This window comes from Dermochelys coriacea, chromosome 3 (genome assembly GCF_009764565.3).
Source record: "Dermochelys coriacea isolate rDerCor1 chromosome 3, rDerCor1.pri.v4, whole genome shotgun sequence".
In the NCBI taxonomy this organism is placed as follows: Eukaryota; Metazoa; Chordata; order Testudines; family Dermochelyidae; genus Dermochelys; species Dermochelys coriacea.
The window spans coordinates 29794512-29809449 of NC_050070.1; positions in this window are offsets into that span (position 1 = coordinate 29794512).

Sequence of the window (14938 nt, forward strand, 5' to 3'; positions counted from 1 at the left end):
CAAAGATTTGTCTAGAACCAAATGTAATTCTCTTCTTTGACAGAGTCACTGGCTTTGCAGATGGGGGGAAGCAATAGATTTAATATATCTTGATTTTTAGTGAGTCTCTTGATACATGACATTCTCATAAGAAAACTAAGGAAATGTGGTCTAGGTGATACTACTACAAGATGGGTGCATAGCTGGTTGAAAGACCGTACTTGGAGAGTGGTTATTAATGGTTTGCTATCAAACTGGAAGGACATATCTAACGGGGTCCACAAGGAGTGTGTCTTAGGTCTGGTAGTAATCAATATTTTCATTATTGACTTGGATAATGAAGTGAGAAGTATGCTTATAAAAATGACAGATAACACCAAGCTGGGAGGGGTTGCAAGCAGGTTGAAGGACAGGATTAGAATTCAACATGAACGTGACAAATTAAAGAATTGGGTTTGAAATCAATAGGATGAAATTCAGTAAAGACAAGTGCGAAGCACTGCCATCAGGAAGGAAAAATCAAATGCACAACTACAAACAACTGGCTAGGTGGTAGTACTGCTGAAAAGAAATTGGGGATTATAGTGGATCACAAATTGAACATGAGCCAATAATGTGATGCAGTTGAGAAAAAGACTAATCTCATTCTGGGGTATATTAATAGGAGTGTGGTATATAAGACACAGGAAGTAATCGTCCCACTCTACTTGGCATGTGCAAGGCCTCAGCTGAAATACTGTGTCCAATTCTGGGGACCACACTATAGGAAGGATATGGACAAATTGAAGAGTCCACAGGAGAGCAGCAAAATAATACAAGATTTATAAAACCTGTCCTGTGAAGAAAGGTTTAAAAAAACTGGGCATATTTAGTTTTGAGAAAAGAAGACTAAGGGGGTGACCTGATAAGTCTTCAAATATGTGAAGGGCTGTTTATGAAGAGGAAGGTGGTCAACTGTTCTCCATGTCTACCGAAGGTAGGACAAGAAATAATTGGCTTAATTGCAATGAAGATTTAGATTACATATTAGGAAAAGCTTTCTAACTATAAGGATAGTTAAGCCCTGGAATAGGTTCCAAGGGAGGTTATAAAATTCTTGTCAGAGGTTTTCAAGAATAGGTTGGACAAACCCTGTCAGAGATGGTCTACCATCTCTGGTCTATCATCAAGGTTTACTTGGCACATAATTTTCAAGATAAAATTGAGGGGACACCAAATTTGTCTAGTATTCCAGGAACTTTGGGACTAAAATGATCCTCATCCCTTTGAAATGGTAGACACTTGAGAGGTTTTGGAATGCTGGTGCAAGAAACTGGCCTTAAAGTAGTAGAAAAATGAATGCAATAGTAGTGATGCATGCGACCCATGTTAAATGATGCAGGTGAAGTAGTTTAAGCTTAAGAAATGCCAACAATATCTTTTCACTCAGATGTTTCTGGTGTCCTGTTCACAGGACTCTTTCAGATGATAATGAAATGATGATAAACAATTAGTTCAAGCTCTAACTATGCTATGTATTCTTGCCTTAGTTCCTTTTTCTATTATTCAGTCAATACTCCATCTACTCTCCCTTATAGACAGCTGCAGCGGCACAGAAACCAGCAAACAGAGCTGTAAACAGGGGAGTTTGAGTGGGCGTTTGTAAGGGGAGTTTGGGGGGAAGACTAAGAGCCAGGTAAAGGAACAGACAGGCTAGTGAAGAGAGTGTGTGGTGTTCTGGTAGTATTTTCATGCTCGCTGGGAGTAATATGTTTTGCTGTGGGTGGGTGTTTTGGTTTAGTTTGTGTTTCCCAGACTAACAGGACTTAGGTGAGAAGGCTATGACAGACACAAAGGCAGCAGTGGTAGTGACCCAAGTAGTGGAAGGCACAATGAAGATGACTGGATGTAGAAGCTGTGGCATGTACATGATCATGCAGAGGGTACCTGAAAAGAATTTCGTCTGCATGAAGTGCCGCCTGATAGAGCTGATGGAAGAGAAGATCCTAGGATTGGAGATGCATGTGGAAACTCTGGTTGAGTTTAGAAGGGGGTTCGAGCATATGATGGAGCAAAGACATGAGGTGGCTGAAGGGAAAAGCTCAGACTTGCAGGACCGAAGAACTCTGAGGGGAGACTGCTGGGTGAGGAAAGTGGACAGTGAAAGCATGTGACTAAGAGAACCAGGCAGAGGAAAAGATAGGGCAGTGAAAGAGAAATAGAGCTCAGGAACAGGTTTGTGGAGTTGGAACATGAAGAAGGGGCACAGCAGGTGGTCACTGAAGGTGAGAGGGCAAGGAAAAAGAGAAGAGCAGACAGTCCTATTGGAAGAGGGCAAGAGTCAATGGAGAAAACAACACCAAATATGAGCCCAAGGAGGATACGGGATGGGTTGCAGAGGATTGCAAGGGACAATAGGAATCGAGAGGACTTGCAGCCAGATGGAACAGGGGATAGACTGGAGAATCAAGCTTTCGCCAGGAAAAGGCAGGTCTATGTGATTGGGGACTCATTGCTGAGAAGAATAGACAGGTCTGTAACAAGAGCTGATCCAGAGAACAGAATGGTGTGCTGTCTGCTGGATGCTAAGATACGGGATGTGGACCTGAGGCTGAAGAGGATCCTAACGGGAGCGGAAAAGAATCTATTGATTATCCTTCATGTGGGAACAAATGATATGGCTAGATTCTTGCTGGAACATATCAAGGGAGACTATGCCAGGCTGGGGAAGATGCTAAAGGAAATTGAGGCTCAGGTGATCTTCAGTGGGATTCTTCCTGTTCCGAGAGAAGAGCAAGAAAGGTGTGACAAGATTATGATGCCCAACAGATGGCTCAGACAGTGCTGCTACAAGGAGGGCTTTGGGATGTATGGCCACTGGGAAGCATTTATGGACAGAGGACTGTTCTCTTGGGATGGTCTTACCTGAGTAAGGAGGGAAATAGACTTCTAGTATGGAGGATGGCACAACTGATCAAGAGAGCTTTAAACTAGGAATTCGGGGGAGATGGTTGGGAGATGTCCAGGTAATCTCCATGCCTGTTATTCTCTTTGAGAGGGAAGAAAACGAAGTAAGAAAGGATACAGCCATGGGTAGAAGAATGGATATAAGGCAGAAGGGCAGTGTACATATCAATCTAATAGGTAATATTGGCAGTAGAATGTCTGTGCCCAATCGGGTAAAGAATGTGAGTGAACCTAAACGGCAAAAATTAAGATGTTTGTACACTAATGCGAAGAGCCTAGGTAACAAAATGGAGGAACTAGAGCCATTGGTGCAGGAAGTGAAACCAGATATTATAGGGATAACAGAAATATGGTGGAATAGTAGTCATGACTGGAGTACAGGTATTGAAGGGTGTGTGCTGTTTAGGAAAGACAGAAATAAAGGCAAAGGTGGTGGAGTAGCATTGTATATCAATGATGAGGTAGACTGTAAAGAAATAAGAAGTGATGGAATGGATAAGACAGAATCTGTCTGGGCAAAAATCATATAGGGGAAGAAAGCTACTAGAGCTTCCCCAGGGATAGTGCTTGCTGTGTGCTATAGACTGCTGGGATCTGATGTGGATATGGATAGAGACCTCTTTAATGTTTTTAAAGAAGTAAGTACTAATGGGAATTGTGTGATCATGGGAGATTTTAACTTCCTAGATATAGACTGGGGGACAAGTGCTAGTAATAATAATAGGGCTCAGATTTTCCTGGATATGATAGCTGATGGATTCCTTCACCAAGTGGTTGCTGAACCGACAAGAGGGGATGCCATTTTAGATTTGATTTTGGTTAGCAGTGAGGAGAAGAAATGAAGAAGAGATGATTGTAGAGGACAACCTTGGTTCGAGTGATCATGAGCTAATTCAGTTGAAACTAAATGGAAGGATAAAAAAAATAGTTCTGTGACTAGGGTTTTTAATTTCAAAAAGGCTAACTTTAAAAAATTAAGGAAATTAGTTAGGAAAGTGGATTGGACTGAAAAACCTGTGGATCTAAAGGTGGAGGAGGCTTGGAATTACTTCAAATCAAAGTTGTAGAAACTATCAGAAGCCTGCATCCCAAGAAAGGGGAAAAAATTCATAGGCAGGAGTTGTAAACCAAGCTGGATAAGCAAGCATCTCAGAGAGGTGATTAAGAAAAAGCAGAAAGCCTACAAGGAGTGGAAGATGGGAGGGATTAGCAAAGAAAGCTACCTCACTGAGGTCAGAATATGTAGGGATACCGTGAGAGAGGCCAAAAGCCATGTAGAATTGGACCTTGCAAAGGGAATTAAAAGCAATAGTAAAAGGTTCTATAGCCATATTAATAAGAAGTAAACAAAGAAAGAAGAAGTGGATGGAATGGAAGATGGAGTGGAGGTTAAGGATAATCTAGGCATGGCCCAATATCTAAACAAATAATTTGCCTCAGTCTTTAACGAGGCTAATGAGGAGTTTAGGGATAATGGTAGGACAACAAATGGGAATGAAGATATGTAGGTAGATATTACCACATCCGAGGTAGAATCCAAACTCGAACAGCTTAATGGGACTAAATCGGGGGGCCCGGCTAATCTTCATCCAAGAATATTAAAGGAACTGGCACATGAAATTGCAAGCCCGTTAGCAAGAATTTTTAATCAATCTGTAAACTCAGGGGTTGTACTTTATGACTGGAGAATTGCTAACATAGTTCCTATTTTTAAGAAAGGTACAAAAAGCGATCCAGGTAACTACAGGCCTGTTAGTTTGACATCTGTAGTATGCAAGGTCTTGAAAAAAATTTTGAAGGAGAAAATAGTTAAGGACATTGAGGTCAATGGTAATTGGGACAAAATACAACATGGCTTTACAAAAGGTAGATTGTGTCAAACCAACATGATCTCCTTCTTTGAGAAGGTAACAGATTTTTTTAGACAAAGGGAATGCAGTGGATCCAATTTACCTCAATTTCAGTAAGGCATTTGATACGGTTCCACATAGAGAATTATTAGCTAAGGAAAAGATGGGGGTCAATATGAAAATTGAAAGGTGGATAAGGAACTGGTTAAAGGGGAGACTACAGCGGGTCACACTGAAATGTGAACTGTCAGACTGGAAGGAGGTTACTAGTGGAGTTCCTCAGGGATCGGTTTTGGGACCAATCTTATTTAATCTTTTTATTACTGACCTTGGCACAAAAAGTGGGAGTGTGCTAATAAAGTTTGTGGATGACACAAAGCTGGGAGGTATTGCCAATACAGAGAAGGACCGGGATATCATACAGGAAGATCTGGATGACCTTCTAAACTGGAGTAATAGTAATAGGCTGAAATTTAATAGTGAAAAGTGCAAGGTCATGCATTTAGGGATTAACAAGAATTTCTGTTATAAACTGGGGATGCATTACTTGGAAGTAACAGAGGAGGAGAAGGACCTCGGAGTATTGGTTGATCACAGAATGACTATGAGCCGCCAATGTAATATGGCCTTGAGAAAAGCTAATGTGGTCTTGGGATGCATCAGGCGAGGTATTTCCAGTTGAGATAAGGAGGTGTTAGTACCATTATACAAGGCACTGGTGAGACCTCATCTGGAATACTATGTGCAATTCTGGTCTCGCATGTTTAAGAAGGATGAATTCAAACTGGAACAGGTACAGAGAAGGGCTACTAGGATGATCCGAGGAATGGAAAACCTGTCTTATGAAAGAAGACTCAATGTTAGCCTAACTAAAAGAAGGCTGAGAGGAGATATGATTGCTATCTATAAATGTATCAGAGGGATAAATACCATGGAGGGAGAAGAATTATATAAGCTCAGTACCAATGTGGACACAAGAACAAATGGATATAAACTGGCCATTTAGACTTGAAATTAGACGAAGGTTTCTAACCATCAGAGGAGTGAAGTTCTGGAACAGCCTTCCAAGGGAAGCAGTGGGGGAAAAGACCTATCTGGCTTCAAGACAAAGCTTGATAAGTTTATGGAGAAGATGATATGATGGGATAGCCTAATTTTGGCAATTAATTGATCTTTGACTACTAGTGGTAGATTTGCCTAATGGGATGTTATATGGGGTGGGATCTGAGTTACTACAGAGAATTCTTTCCTGGGTATCTAGCTGGTGAGTCTTGCCCACATGCTCAGGGTTTAGCTGATTGCCATATTTGGGGTCGGAAAGGAATTTCCCCCCAGGGCAGATTAGCCCTGGGGTTTTTTCATCTTCCTCTGCAGTGTGGGGCACAGGTCACTTGCTGGAGGATTCTCTGCACCTTGAAGTCTTTAAACCACGAGTTGAGGACTTCAGTAGCTTAGACATAAATTAGGGGTTTGTTACAGGAGTTGGTGGGTGAGATTCTGTGGCCTGCATTGTGCACAAGGTCAGACTAGACGATCATAATGGTCCCTTCTGACCTTAAAGTCTATGATGTAAACTAAATTATGTTTCTGTAGGTCACTTGTTTATAATTTAATGCAGAAACATAATCCAAAAAGAAGCACATGCATGTAAAGTCCCCTCTTTTTACCAGGAATAGGAGGAAATAGGATGCTCTGATCCTGCAGGCATCTCCATATAAGGAGAAATTTGCACCTGAGCTCCATCATCATGGGTGCAGGAATCTGCCTGTGCGGAGCAGTTTGCAGGATTGGGGCCCTATATATGCGGTATTGATAAATAGTTAAAGATTTATCCTATTCTTATTTCATACCTAAATATAGATCATCTGTACAAACACTGCTTTCATCTCCATTCAGGAATGTTTTTAGAGAGCTGACAAAAACAGCCACCTGCTATCCAAGGAAGAAAAATAAACATTGGTTAATTTCCAAATGCTTTACATTTAGCTCTGTTTTGCTTTAGATCAGTGTGACCAGGGTTCAGGGGAGCCACACTGAGGTTACTCAATTAGGACAAACTGCAAAGAATGGGGCAGACAATCCCCAGCGCTGGTGGATATTCCAATACTTAGATTTAACAAGCCAGCACAAAACAGTTTCCATAATACCTTACTGGTTTCTAAGAAGCCAAAACACAGTTCCCTTTATCAATCCAGCCTTGGGCTTCCACCGAGACACCCAAATCAAACATGATGAGTACTGAAAACCTTATTCATCCTATAAGAAAGTTCTACCAATACCAAAGGATCGGGTACTTTACCTTCCAAGTTAATGAATATTTCAGATCTTACCCAAATACCCACTTACAGCCAATTCTTATTAACTAAACTGAAATTTGTTAAAAAAGAAAAGAGAGAGTATTGTATACATACAGACATGAGTATAGTTCTGAGATTAGTTTCATAGTAGAAATGGTGAGCTTTGTAGTTGCAAAGAGTTCTTTGGCTCTGTGGATGAGGGGAAAGCAGTGGACATGTTGTTCCTTGACTTTAGCAAAGCTTTTGACATGATCTCCCACAGTATTCTTGCCAGCAAGTTAAAGAAGTATGGGTTGGATGAAAGGAATATAAGGTGGATAGAAAACTGGCTAGATTGTCGGGCTCAACAGGTAGTGATCAATGGCTCCATGTCTAGTTGGCAGCCAGTATCAAGTGGAGTGCCCCAAGGGTCAGTCCTTGGGCCGGTTTTGTTCAACATCTTCATAAATGATCTGGAGGATGGTGCGGATTGCACCCTCAGCAAGTTTGCAGATGACACTAAACTGGGAGGAGAGGTAGATACACTGGAAAGTAGGGATAGGATACAGAGGGACCTAGACAAATTAGAGGATTGGGCCAAAAGAAATCTGATGAGGTTCAACAAGGACAAGTGCAGAGTCCTACACTTAGGACAGAAGAATCCCATGCACCGCTACAGACTCGGGACCGAATGGCTAGGCCGCAGTTCTGCAGAAAAGGACCTAGGGGTTACAGTGGACGAGAAGCTGGATATGAGTCAACAGTGTGCTGTTGTTGCCAAGAAGGCCAATGGCATTTTGGGCTGTATAAGTAGGGGCATTGCCAGCAGATCAAGGGACGTGATCATTCCCCTCTATTCGACATTGGTGAGGCCTCATCTGGAGTACTGTGTCCAGTTTTGGGCCCCACACTACAAGAAGGATGTGGAAAAATTGGAAAGCGTCCAGCAGAGGGCAACAAAAATGATTAGGGGACTGGAACACATGACTTATGAGGAGAGGCTGAGAGAACTGGGATTGTTTAGTCTGCAGAAGAGAAGAATGAGGGGGGATTTGATAGCTGCTTTTAACTACCTGAAAGGGGCTTCCAAAGAGGATGGATCTAGACTGTTCTCAGTGGTAGCTGATGGCAGAACAAGGAGTAATGGTCTCAAGTTGCAGTGTGGGAGGTTTAGGTTGGATATTAGGAAAAACTTTTCACTAGGAGGGTGGTGAAACACTGGAATGCGTTACCTAGGGAGGTGGTGGAATCTCCTTCCTTAGAAGTTTTTAAGGTCAGGCTTGACAAAGCCCTAGCTGGGATGATTTAGTTGGAGATTGGTCCTGCTTTGAGCAGGGGGTTGGACTAGATGACCTCCTGAGGTCCCTTCCAACCCTGATATTCTATGATTCTATGATTCTTTCAGAATTAGTCCATAGGTTATAGTCCCTGTATATAGTTCATATCCAGGGTGATCCAGGTGGGACTGGAGATCTCAGTCTTATGACTCAAGCTTCCCCGGCATAAAGCATCAAGGAGATCTGAGATTAAAAGGATCAGGACCCAAGAGGTTTTTATACAGTTCCAGGCCTTCTCTTGACAGCTCGGAGTCCTTAGGTGAGCAATAGGTAATCATGGAGACTCTGAAGTAGATCTATTTCATAAGCATAACTGGTAATTAGCTACATGGATTAACATAAAGCAATTACCTGTTTTCCACCATTCGCAGGTGATTTGTTATCTACTTCACAGAGAGATCAATACAGTGATATCACTATTTACAGTTCATTTAAATCTTAAAATCTCCTTTTGATCTCTGAATTAACAGAATACAGTATAGACAGGGACTGTCTGGTTACATTGTTAACTTTTAAGAATATATATGTAAATACACAGACATTATCTACAAATATGTCCCTAAAGGTTGAATTTTGGTAATTTAACTTGCAGGATGCTTAACTTTTCTGGCCATGTGTCACAATCAGCTTGATTTTTAAATACTTATCACCATGTGATTTGATGGCACAACTGGAAGCTTCAGCATTTTGGGTTCCATCTGCTTCTCTGTGTTACAAAAATGGCATATTGTACAGTACATTCTCTTTAATCTTCCTCCTTTGAATTTAGCTTCTGAGATTTTGCCCGTCAGCAAAAACCCTGACATTTAAAAGTCATGATACCTTATAGCATGCTCAACCTTTACCGTCCTGCTTAAAAGCGTCTTACTTAGAAATAATTATTACCTCTCCATGTAGGGAACAAAGTCTGTTCACAAGAAATCATTTGACATTTTTACCATTCCCTTTTCTCCTAATAAAAGGAAGGCATTAGAATATGGGGAATACTGTGCATTGGTGACTCTTATTTTTTAATTCTTTAGCTTCAATTTATCAAGACTTGCTTGTGTGTATACGTACACACACACTCACACACACATATATATATTGGTATGAAAACAGAAAACAGTTGTCAGAAGACAAGACCAGTTGCCTGATAAAACATTAAAGAATGTTTATTTTTATATCAGAATCTATTTATATGGAAGTGATGGTGTGAAGATAAGCTTTGAAGACAAAATGAGATTGCCAGCATAGTAACTGGCTTGCTCAGAACAAAGTATGCAAACTACTCAAACTATAAGAGAGCTTAAAGCAGACATAAATGCAAGTTAGCAAGGAAAAACTATACCTGGTGAAACCCTGCACTATTACTGCAGCTCCACTTATAATTGAGGTGAATATCATGATTCAGAGAATGAACAGTAGACAAATAAGTAATAGCCTTGCGGAACACAGTCACAGATCTGTACCACAGTATTCCTATATTATGTGAGGACCCTTTTGATTCCAAAATTTGTAGGGGGTAAGGAAAGTGATTATGGGATTGTCATTAAGTAACTGGGCTCACAGAAAGCAATCTGCTTTACAGATGGAGAAACTCTCTGAGGTAGAGAACTAATGTGCTAATTGGATATTCTGGAGGAGGAAGCCGGGGGGAAATGTATTTATTTCATTAGGCTGTGAGGAAAGTATTTACTGACTAGGAGAAGTTGTATGGAGATAATGCTTTTGCAGCCAGGATGAGAAGTGCAGTATTGTTGCAAACTAAAATCAAGGCCATAGAGAATTATATTGACTATAAGATACATTAACAAATAAACCAGAGCTTGACATGACCTGATTTGAATCAAGGAGTCTTAGAATTATTTAAAATATTTTTTCTTAATTAACATAAATTATACCTTTATAAAATATACATATATACAATAAATCAAAATTCTGCCAAGAGCTACAGAAGAAATTACTGTATCAAATTTAAGCTCAAATATGGGTCCCATATCTCCTTAAACCTCTTCCTCTGGATTTCCTCTGAACTGATAGGTGAAATCACTTTAGATTTGTAGAGCCTCAGACTTGGATTGGAACTTTATTTTTAGATTAGGCAAAATGAAGCCATTGGGGCATCATGGTCATCAGGAAGCTTCATGCAGGGAAGAAAATGTAAAGAATGGTATCAGAGATGGGCTTAAACCAAAACCTCTCTTCTGAACATCTCTCCAAACTTTGGAAAAGTCAGATCTGGAAAGGAATCTTTCAGCTTCTTTTCTGGACTCCCTCCCATATGTCCCATTAACCAGCATCAAGGAAGCTAATTGACAGAGCTCTTTTCCTTTCTCCCCAAGGATATTGCTCCTTTTTCACCAAAGAGCCATGAATGTTAACATTTCAGAGACCTGTCTGGATCCAATTACCTAGGGTGACCAGACAGCAAATGTGAAAAATTGGTACAGGGGGTGGGGGGTAATAGGAGCCTATATAAGAAAAAAGACTCAAAAATAGGGACTATCCCTATAATATAAATAGGGACTGTCCCGGGACATCTGATCACCCTACAATTGCCAGATCACCACACCATTAATTACAGATATCACTACATGAAAAAAATGTGAAATGTTGTATAATTATTACTTGGCATAATGTATAACTCTTTCCAATCCACAAGGCTTTACCATCACTGTTGCTCCTCTCTGGCTTTCCCTCTTTTTCTTTTTTTGTCCTTTCTATGTAGTGAAGTTTCTTTCCATTTTACCCTTAGGAGATTAGGTGAATTTGTTATGCTAACTCAGAGGTTTTTCTGCTATTTTTTGTTCTCTCTTTGCTGATTTAGTCCTTTAATTTTTGTTTTATCTTCCTCCATGGAGGTTGGCAAGGTATTATACCTTCCTTAAGTGTCCCATGGCGTATTTTATTTTTATTTTAAATGTATAAATGATGCTGTAGGCACACTGAAAAACAATTAAACATGTAATCGATGGGAGGAAAAAAAACAAGAGTAAAAATGGCAGCCAATCCTACCCAATGCAAAAAGCATCCAGTCAAGAAAAGCATAACAAAATATCTCCACCCCAACCCCTATCTCCCCAACATAAAACTGCTAGTGAATTTTAATACTAACCCATGATATAGAGCACCAGTGAGATCACGGTTTTCACTGAAGCCTTGATATCACCTCATGGTTTCCCCTTCAATAACTAGGTGTGCTCCTATTTGGTGTGGAACATCTCCAGCATTGTAACTACCCGCCACTGCAGCATTATTCCAGATGAGAGAGCCCCACCAGGATGAGGGCCTTGTGCCCGTGCAATTGATAGAGAAGTCCCTGACATTTTTCACATTTGTCTTAAATTGGTATTTCTGAGCCCAGTTCTCCCCAGAGATATGCATACATGATATGTTGGCTTCAGTGGGAATTGTGTGAACACTCTGTATCCAAGGGCAGGATTGGTTCCCCTGTTAGACAGAATAACCTTCTTTCACTGAGTCATTTTTGCAGGGTGACATTTCACAGATCTGCAGCCTGAATGGAAAGGTGAATGCTTAAAGTTGGTTTAATGAATTCAGCCTCACCAGATGCAAAGAGAATAATTTAGAAATTTTAGATGGGTTGATCTAAGTTGACCCAGTTTGCTCTGTCCAAGCTTACTGGGGGTTAGTCCCAGTGTAACTGGGGGTAAAGAATCTGGATCACAGTTCTTTTTTAGTCTGCACTACTGATTTGCTAATCTGCTGCTGGTTTCTTTCAGTGATTATATATATAACTGCTCAGTTGTAGCAGGCATTTTAGAAAAACTTTGATTTAATTGGGTATTTTGTCTTGATAAATATGCAGAAGCTTAAAACAGAATCTAAATTCTTGGCAATAAAGCCAAAGAACAAGCAATTATTAAATATTGTCATCCATTTAGTATTTTGCTGGAAAGTCTGCATGAAAGATAAATATTTTATTTTCCATTATTGTCTTCCACTGCATACATACTTTTATGGGCTGGACTCTTGCTCATTAATTAAGAAAACCTCTCCCACAAAGGCAAGTTAGTTACCTCATACAAATTTTGTCTCTGTCAGAACATGATGTGATCTCAAGTTTCTTTCATATCCCCTTGTAATATCTTAGAATTCAAGACACTTTCAAAAATACAACCATTAACCCAATTTCTTAAACTTCACATGAAGTATGTTAATCATGTCTGGTACAAGGTACAGTGCTTCACAGATGAAAAGATGGAAGCAATTCATCTTATTAAATAAAGCTGTTGAGAACTCTGAAGCCAAAATATTCAATGAGAGTTACTTATCAGCTTCACTGTGAGACTTCAGGGACAGTTCCTTTCAGAATGAACTTTCCTTGGTGAAAAAAGCAGGTTGTTCAGTAATCATTCATCCTCTTCAGCTGAGGAGGAGAGACTGAGGGAACTGGACGTACTTAGTCTGCGGAAGAGAAGAGTGAGGGGGGATTTGATAGCAGCTTTCAAACCTGCTTTGATAGCAGGTTCCAAAGAGGATGGAGCTAGGCTCTTAGTGGTGGCAGATTACAGAACAAGAAGCAATGGTCTCAAGTTGCAGTGGGGGTGGTCTAGGTTGGATATTAGGAAAAACTGTTTCACTATGACAGTGGTGAAGCACTGGAATGAGTTACCTAGGGAGGTGGTGGATTCTCCATCCTTAGAGGTTTTTAAGGCCCGGCTTGACAAAGCCCTGGCTGGGATGATTTAGTTGGTGTTGGTCCTGCTTTGAGCGGGGGGTTGGACTAGATGACCTCCTGAGGTCTCTTCCAACCCTAATCTTCTATGATAGTATGATAAAGACATGTTTTTATAGGCACATAAGTCTTTAAGCCTGAAATTGGTCTTCAGTTAGCAAAAATTTTTTGCATACATACATTTTGCTGAGCTACCCAGTGTGGGAAAAGTGGCCAGGAGCCTATATCCATAGGGATGAAAGACCTGATTTTAAAGGAGAACTTTTTTTCCACTAAAGCAGGGGAGAATGGGAATCTGAAAATCACTTTTCCTAACTTCACATATCTGAAATCCCTTGGGGGACATTTCAAATAGCAGTGCTTCAGGTAAATGAGGTTTGGGTAACTGAGTTTCTAATCTATAGGAAAGTCCAAAACTGGTTGTCTCTTCCCATAGAATAAATTGCACAGTATAGTCTATACAAGGGATGGGTGAATCTCTAAAAACTCAAATATTCAGCACAAAGAAGCACCAAAAGTTTATATGCTTATCTGAAACTTTGTCCAAAGTTCTTCCGTTTAGCAATTTAGTCTGGAAATCTCACTTTCTCATAAGATTTTTCAGCACTTCTTGCTTCCAGTTGGGCTTCATATAGTAGGAGAACAAACTTTCTCAGTGTATTTTGACTCTTATGATGAAGTACCTGAGTGCATGAAATTGCAAGCTAATAATAAAATAATTTAGTCAGTTTGGGCCATGGAAAAAGGCTTGATTAAGTTTTGGGTGAAGGCTCAAGTCAATTCTTTTTCAATCCAACTCAGCTCAACTTGTAAACACTTTACTGAATGCTATCCAGTATGCTTACTAATAATAATAGCAATGAAAGTAGCCTTATTTAAAAGACATGACAGGGTGCTAAGGATAGACATGCTGGTATAGTGCATTTGGCATAGCATTAAATTATGAGGCCAAAGGCTCTATCAGAGCCATGAGAGACGTCGTGATATATCAATACAAATCCTTATTTAAGAATATAATATTGAAATTATAAAATGGTCTGAAATAGATTTTATAATATATTGTTTACCAAATAAATTATTCAAAACATCCTAACACTAAAATAAAACACATATATGGAAAACAATAGAAAAATTAGCTTAACCATTGTGATGGGCTTTGAGTTTGCTTTTGTAAGATCTCATTGATTGGGGGTTGGCTTTGCAAAATCGACGGTGGCTCAGATCTGGGTTCCATTTTGGATAGTGGATAAAATTTTCTGATACAGGCACACCTCTGCTTAACTGTTGAGTCAAATAGATCCCTCCTGTGGAAATACCCATGGGAGGACAAACCATGAGGTTGACTTCAGACTTCCCTTCCAGTGTTGCCCTCACAGGTAGGATGCCCAGATGTCCCAATTTTATAGGGACAGTCCTGATTTTTGGGTCTTATATAGGCTCCTATTTCCCCCTTACCCCCATCCCGATTTTTCACATTTGCTGTCTGGTCACCCTACTCACAGGAAAGGAGTGAATTGGTTTTAGGGACCATGGAGAAGGGAGAGGTGCCACTTTCTAACTCTACAGATCCTAGGTATTCATAGGAAAGGAGCCCTTCCAGTCCCTAAGATGCCCGATCCTTGCATTCTTCACCTATGGCTGCTAGCTATTGGAGGAGCCATGCACTGCCATTTCCTCTCCCCAGCCTGTTCTGTCCCATCCCAGCTCTACATTTCTTTCCTGAACCATATACTTGGGAATAATGGATGTATCTGTAGAATGCAAACAATTTCTGAACAGAAAAAGGGGGGGTATATTTGTTGGATAATGTGTGCACAGCAAATAATTCAACTACCTTTACTCACCACACACATATTTTTATATTGTCCT